The 8,236-nt window shown below is 36.4% G+C and overlaps 1 long non-coding RNA gene across 1 annotated transcript; it reads left to right on the top strand.

Moving 5' to 3' along the window:
* Nucleotides 1–325: 325 nt before the first annotated feature.
* Nucleotides 326–3,956, top strand: LOC131326307 (uncharacterized). Its single transcript, XR_009199969.1, has 5 exons — nucleotides 326–468; nucleotides 1,648–2,616; nucleotides 2,742–2,812; nucleotides 2,958–3,067; nucleotides 3,553–3,956. It is a non-coding gene; the product is annotated as an uncharacterized LOC131326307 (long non-coding RNA).
* Nucleotides 3,957–8,236: the final 4,280 nt, after the last annotated feature.

Genomic DNA, 8,236 nt, shown 5'->3' with positions numbered 1-8,236 from the left:
AACCATTATAAAAACATTCATTGTGATAAAATTTGGAGTTTGTATGCAATGGTGATGCAATTAGAGCGCACTAAATATTTTCTCCTAAATTCGAAATCAGACAATTGTCGACTAAGTTAATTTTAGTCGGGGACATTGTATGTATTTTTGCGATAAATTGAAATTTTCGCAAAAAAAAATGGCGGTATTTTGATAATTTCCGACTAAGGAGTTAGTCGGCAATTTTGTTTCCCAATTGCAACGGCACCGTATAACCTCACCTGATCTAACTCACCCCAATAATATAATCGGTTTCGTCACTTTCCCAAATGAAAACGATAATTTTCTCTTCCTCACTTTTCCTCTCTGCCCATCGCGCTCTCTCTCTCTCCCCGCTACTCTCGTCAACAACGACAGCAAAATCGACGACGGAGGTGGAAACGAACAACTCCACGACAGCACCAAAATCCTTTGGGTTTTCCGGTTTCGGTATCTTCTGTTCTTCTTGTTTGCTTTGATTTCACGTGAAAGGAAAAACTTTTGGAAAGCCCTAAAATATAGTAATCTGTATTATCAGACAAGACTTGTTGAGCTTTTGAATTCTAATAGTGGGTATCGTGTGGAAGCCTTTGTTTTCCCTTATAGAAAAACTCTGATTAGTTGGAATTTTTTTTGGGTTTCTTAGGGACAAATCTGTGAGGCTAGGAGTGGGCAAGACAAAATAATCTGATTGGCTTGAGTTTATGATTTTATGATTTTATTGTTCAATTCCATACTTGGCATGTAGCTAGGCACTGAATTGAATCCATGAGAGAGGGTTTTAGAGGTTGGAGTTGGGTTTAATTTCAGGAAATTTGTATATCTTATGAATATGCTAAACTATGTTTTTGAACAAGTTGAATCTATCATGTATTTGAGGAATTTTTATCATTGATGTGCCAATTGTGTTATTTTCTGGTGATTTTACTGGAGATGCCTCTATGTGTTTAGCATATGCTGTAAAAATTTCAGAATTTTACATGAATTGAGGAAAAAGATAAAAATCACGCACCAAACTGCTGTCAGATTCGTGTATGTGCAGACAGCACCGACGCGTCTTGAAGAAACGAACATATCTCCTAGCTCGGGTATTGGTTTTACGCACCGTTTCTTGATTCTGAAACTAGACTTACATACCTTTTTGAATATGTAAGGTTTGTGCCTTAAATCCTTCTAGGCAAAATCAGTTTTTGTTTCGAAGTTAATGGTTTGGTAATTCTGGAAATCTGGGCAGCTTTTGGAGCTATGTTTTTCATCAATTTTTTCATAGTTGAATGTGTTATTGACTATGGGTTCGCATGGGTCTTAAACCTTGATCAATTGGTGATAATTTGGTGTTGGAATCATTGGAAAATATTGAGTATGTGATTTTTAATGAGCTTTTGAACACATTTATGGGTCACTTTTCTACATCAAAACAGAAGAGACTTTAGAGACTAAACTGTAGGCTTGTGAGAAAACAGTAACCTCATAAAAAAATCCAGTTTCATCATATATATAGATATAATGAACCACTTATAGCTCAAAATTACATTTGCCTCTATTTTGTAGTGTAGAAAATACCGTTTGTTCATGTATCTCTAAATGAATTGTGAAATTGATTTCTTAGGGAGTTATTGTTCTCTGCAGCATCTACGATATGGACAGTTCAAATTTTTCGTTGGGCGGTTCAAATTTATAGTTGCACGTCCAAGATAGGACCAAAAAGTAATGAAGTAGGATATGGAGGGGAGCTGAACCCCAAAGAGTCTCAGGGGGAAAAAACCGATAACCACCAGGTACAATGAAGTAGTACATCCAATTCTATTAGTACATTCAACTTTGGTAATACGACATTTCTAGTTGGACCCATCAAACGGTCACTTTCTTTTGTTCTCAGACATTAGTCTTGTGTGTGGCTCTCTTTCCTTATCTCTTCCTAAACCCCCCATCTTTTTTTCCAAACACAAGTACATAAAATGAGCATGCCAAAAGCCAAAAAAAAAAAGGATTAATCGTTCAATATAGTGCGTGCATTATCTCTAAATTTCTTCCCTTCTGTTGGTCTTTCGAAATCAGTGTTAAAACCAAGAACCATGTCCGAAGAAAGGAACGAGAAGCCGGAGGAACAACAATGGCAACAGTGGCCCGAACTAAAGCTACCGGAGTTGCTATATGCGGACACGATTAGGAAACTACACGAAGTGATATGGCAATATGTTGATTAATTAACTACTCTAAGGACCAAGAACCCAAGGCCTTCACTCTGAGCCCGTGGCCCAACTCCAGACTTGGAATGGGCAGGCCAGATTAATTAACTACTGTTTGTTGGATATCAATTAACTATCTTGATTTCCTCTCTGTGCCACTGCTTCCTGTAATTTTATTTTACCAGCATTCATGTTAGTTTCTTGTTCAATGTTTCCATCTCTTGATAGCTTATTGCTGACATATTTGTCCTGCTGTTCCATCAGAAAACTGAATTTTATTGAATTGGTCTGCCCGTTTGGGTTTCTCGATCGACTGACTTTTTTATTAGTTTGCTTTTGCAGGCAATGCACCTTTGGTAATAGCATAAGGGATGGCCTGTAGTATTGTATAACAGTGATAGAACTCTGTGTAAGCACAACCCTTAACCCTTCATATACCCTGTGTCGTACAAATATGTTAATCAACATTGTGAATAATTTGAAGCAATTGAAATAATTATATAATAACATCACCCGTTCTCCATGTGACTGCAGTTAGTTTCCTCACGTAGATACCAACTTTGATTTACCATTGCCTTATTGTGGCAGGGAATCTCTAATCTTGGGTAAGGGTAAATTATACATTTCTAGATGTGTTATTTCACTCGTAAAATTTCCTACTTTTCATGAATTTGTTTATAACTCAGTGTTTGGGTTAACCTTATCCGCAATTCGACTAATTATACTGTACTTTGCCGTGACATAAAATAGCCCCTGATGGAAGACTTACTAGTTCTTTAACAAAGGCGACGCAAGGAGGAGCAGGAGGAGGAGAAGAGTCGACTGGAGGAAGAGCAAAAGCAACGTGAGGAGGAACAAAGGTAAATATCTGTTGGCCCTTTTAATCGGGAGAAAATAAAAACTCATCTCTTCTTTGTCAAAGTTGTTATCAAAGTTTTTTTTAAAAACTTACATGTTATGACAATGTTGGGGCAAACCTCATGAATTCTTTGTACCAGTTAGTTTGAGAGACATATAACAGGAACATAGTTTTTTTTTTTTTTTATTTTTATCGACAACAAGAACATACTTATGAGGATCAACTTAGTCCTAATGCTTCTTGAGCTTCCTCCAAATTCTCCTCAAAAGACTCGGACACTTCCAATATAGAAATAGTACTTGTATTGGCACTCTTTGTTGGCTTTACCAAACAAAGAATCTTTTATGCTTCATGAATAAGTTGTAGTTTTTGTATCAGTCGTCCACTGAATTTGATGTACTTGATGTTTGATTATTAGCTGGTGTTAGTATTTTATTTTTCCTATGACAAAATTTTGAAATTGTTGTTGTGCTTTTGTGGTTGCAGATTTGTCCTCTTGTTGGTGAAATGCTTGAAAAGGTCAAGATTGGAGGATGGTGGGGGCATAACCATTTGAAGGAAGTTAGAGTTCGTGGATTTTGTGGGAGCGAGTCTCAAATCGAGTTTGCTATGCACTTGGTGAAAAAAGCTATCGATTCTTGAACAAATGGTAGTGTGACCATTAGAGTGAATCTTGTTTTTTGGTCATCCGTTTATTGAAGTAGAACTTTTTAGTATTTTGCGGTCTAAGGGTTTGAATAAATTTTGTTACGAAACTTAGATTTTTTTATTTTTCCATTGTGGTTGGACGCGTTATTTTGCGCTCTAGGAATTTGGATACAAGTTGTTTAAGTATTTGTTGGACACCTTTACTTATGAAAGCTTGTATTTATTTAATGGAATTTTTATTTTGTATTAATTGCATTAGGTTGGCAATTTTGTGGATGTAATGATTGTTGGCTGAAATTTACAGGGAATAATTATGTGAAAAAAGTTTGTAGAAAATTTTGAAATGACAAATTGTTATAGAACATTTCCCGACTAAAGTTTAGTTGGCAATAGGCCACAAATTAGTTAATTCGAAAAGACATTTGACGACTAAACAATTAGTCGGTGATAATTAAAACACATTCTCCGACTAAACAATTAGTCGGCCAATAGGAAATACCTTCCCTGACTAAATAATTAGTTGGCCAATAAGTAACATTCCCCGACTAAAAATTAGTCGGCAAATAGGCAACACATTTCCCGACTAATCTATTAGTCGGCCAATAATAGTACATTCGCCGACTAAAATGTTAGTCGGCCAATAGTCCAATCTTTGCCGACTAAACATTTTTTAGTCGGCAAAAGTTAGTCGGCAACAACCTTTGCCGACCTTCTTCCACCGACTAACGTGCCGACCAAAATTTTTAGTCGGGGAAGTCTTTTGCCGACTAAAATGCCTACAATTGCTGACTAAACTGTTAGTCGGGAATGGTGTTTTTTCTTGTAGTGGCATACGGTTGATCAAGTAACATCGCTCCAGTAAAACTTAGGAATCTGCATTTAAAATAACATAACACGCATGACCTCTAATAATTGATATTCTCTTTCATAGTCCAACTTTCAGTTATGGACTAAATGGTTGGTGACTAGACAAAATTGGTAACTGAGTTTCCTTTCCTAGATGTCAAAGTGGACATTATATAACTGGATCACAGACTCACAGTTATGGCATTCCCAAATAAGTACTCGTATATTAGTCTAGGCCAGGTCTATTTCTGAGTTTTCGCTAAAGTAAATAGCAATTCCTACCAGTGTCAGAAATAATTGAAAGACCTTTGGTTCACAGTTCACACCTTTTTCAAGTTATGCACAAACGTGGTTTGGCATCAATAAAAGATGCAAATTAACTTCCTTCTTAGCAAAACTGGAAGCATAATCTATCACATTTTTGGACAAGCAGACCAAAAAGCTGATCACCTAACAAGGCTCAGAGCTGGGCAAAATGAAGACGTTGTCTATAAAAACAACTTGGACACTTGGACCTTGTTTGATAGGAGGGATTAGAGGTAGGATAGTCCCGTGTTTGTGTAACCTTTAATTCCGGGATTAATAATTCCAACTGGACTATTAGTCTTTTTTGAAGGGGACATAATCCTAGGGGGGAGGTGGGATAAATAGTCCGGGGATTAAGGGAGGTTGGGATTAAGGACAAAGTTACCAAAATACCCTCTTGTTTGCTTTGGAATTAGTTAAAGGGATTAAGGGCAAAGTTAATCTTTTTTTTTTTTTGTAAAATTCAAACATTTTGAAAACAAGCCTAATAATTTTGATATGTAGTTTTTTTTTTTTTTGTGTTAGAAGCTTTACCAAATCAACTTTTTTGAAATTTTTTTCTTTCTTTCTTTTCAATATGATAAAAAAATAGCATTTCTTTTGTTTCTTTTTTTTGGTTTGGTAAATAAAATAGCACTTAGACCACATGAAGGTTTTCTTTTCTTTTTTTTGGATCAAATTAATTGATGTGGTTGTAAAGAGTAGTCGGGATTAGAGATAAATTTTTTGCTTCAAATAGAATCACTCATTTATAAATTGCACTAGGGGCAATATGAACAATTCTTTTTTAAGAAATACTGCTATCACAAGTAGAAAAGTGCATTTTCCTAGTAATGCAGTGTGATTGAATGTAATTCTCAATCAAACCAAAAAGACAATTTGTGGGATTAGATTAGTTTCTATCACCGTTATATATGTATATCCCTTTAGCATCCATTTTTTTTAATTATTGGTTAATTAAAAAAAAAAACTCCCCTTAGCATCTGAATGGAATCATTCAAATATAAATTGCATTGTGGGCAATGTAGACAATTGAACCATTAATCCTTGTCAAGCGGTATTCAAAACAAACATAGGACACACGGAATTAACATTGTCTGTTGTTGAATTCTATGCACAAACAAACATGGGATACTCCCAAATAGTCCCCTCACTAATAATCTCTTGACTACAATCCCATCTAATCCAATTCCTCCAATCAAACAAGGCCTTGGTGTTGAAGGACGTCATGGGCGCTAGGTGTTACGCAAAGTGCCTAAGGACATCATGGGCGCTAGGTGTTTACACAGACTAGCTCCCTTTAAGAATATTCGAAAAATTCCTGGCCGGTCCTATTTTTTTATTTGGATTCTATGTGGACCCCCTATTGTAAGTATTATCCCATCTAGACCCTTTTCAAAGATGCTTTTACAATTTTGTCTTTTTACAGATTTTTTTTTTAAACACAGAAAATCTTTTTACAGAATTCACACCATTAAAAGTGTAAATTTTGGGTGTATGAATTCGACCATAGTACACACCTTTCATAGAATTCACACCCCATTTGCATTATTCTCACCCCCAAAATTTACACCTCTTTTCAAAATTCACACATCCTCCAAATTTACACATCTTTTCAGAAATTCACACCTAGAAAAAAAAATGCTAGGACCACAAAAAAATGGTTTAAAGGTAAATCAACTTCTACTACTCTATATACATATTTGGACTTTGGAGTTCAAGAAAATTACTGGATTAAAAATGCGTTGAAGCAAACAAAAATTCTGACTCAGAGAGAGAATCAAGGAAACAGAGGATAATTTTTCCCCTCGCATCGGCACTAAATATATGTTCGATTTGAATGCGTAGAATTTATTGGATTTGAATCTTTAGTGGTACGATTTCTCCCGTTCTCCGCCTGACTTCGTTTTTTTTCTGACGAGGTCAAAGTTTCGGTTGGAGGATTTGTTGCCAGATTATAGTATGTTGAGAGAGAGAGAGACGATGACGGCGGTGGCGAAGGCAGCGGTGGCGGAGAGAGGAGGATCTTTGAGCTGTACTACAACGACGGTGCCGAATCCAGTCTTCAGCTACTCCTACCGTTTTCTTTTATTTTGGCCGAGAGAAAGAGAGTTAGGAAAGGGAGAAAGAATCTGGGAAAGAAAGGAGGAGGAAAGAGAAGAAGAATTAAGGGAAAGAGAGAAGAAAACGGGAGGAGGCCATCACCGATCGAGTTACACCATTGCCGCCATCGTTGCCGCTGCTCACCTATATTGTTTTGAGTGTTGCTATATGTACCGACAAAGGGAGAGGGATTTCGTACCGCCGGCCGCCGGTAGGCAGTCTCCGGCCACCGGACAGCCGATCCGAGCCGTCCAAAAATTCTAAAAAAAAAAACCGAGGGGCCCTACGCAAGAATCAATGGCATCCGAGATGTGTAGAGTGCTTGATCCGAGCACCTCTTTTTCGTGTATATACACGTATATACATATACACACAAAAAGGGGTGCTCAGATCAAGCACCCTACACATCTCGGATGCCATTGATTCCCACCCACGGGCCCCTTGGTTTTTTTTTTAGAATTTTTGGACGGCTCGGATCGGCCATCCGGTGGCCGGAGACGGCCCGCCGGCGGCCGTCGATACAAAATCCCTCCCCCCTTGTCGGTACTTCTATCATTTCCGTATTTTTTTTTAAATCTTAACTAAAACTTCAAGGACCAAAGTAGATTTTTCTTTACCCTTTAACTCTAAGTATATTAGATATATTCATAATATAATTGTGGTTTAAAACGAACCCCGCAAGAAACTATAAATCTGGAGAAAATGTTTCGAACTAGATAATACGTCATGAACGTGACCATATGTTTTCGTCCACAAACTCGTTTTTTAAACCGAATCCCAAACCTCGTTGAAAATGAATATTGAACTGTTATGGGTTTGTTTTTGGGTTGTCAATAACTGTGAACCATTGCTATGGAATGCTAGTCCAAATGATGTTTGTATAGATTAATGCATCTTGTATATAACTTCTATATGTAGATCTAAAAAGGTGATAGATATTTCACTAAGTGTAAAAGCAGTAGATTGAAGTATTAGTAAATTGATAACTTAATAGAAGTATAAGTTTGTAACAAATTTTATAAAACGTAGAAGAACAAAATTTTGTTTAAGCATGATGTGGTTTAAATAGAAAAATAAATCTTTTAAGGGAAAAGAGCTAGTATTTCCGTAAATTATAATGTTCAATGAACTAAGATACTAAATTTTGAACTCTAGATTGAGATAATATTTTCTTAATACTATGCATTTAGAATTTGTAATCGATCAGCTAAGATTTTCAAAGGTATAAACAATACATATGGTAAAAGCTAGTTATTTAAGTCAGAGT

The sequence above is a fragment of the Rhododendron vialii genome, chromosome 5a (genome assembly GCF_030253575.1).
Source record: "Rhododendron vialii isolate Sample 1 chromosome 5a, ASM3025357v1".
In the NCBI taxonomy this organism is placed as follows: Eukaryota; Viridiplantae; Streptophyta; class Magnoliopsida; order Ericales; family Ericaceae; genus Rhododendron; species Rhododendron vialii.
The sequence above is the reverse complement of the archived record's forward strand: the minus strand, read 5'-3'. Positions and strand labels throughout refer to the sequence as shown.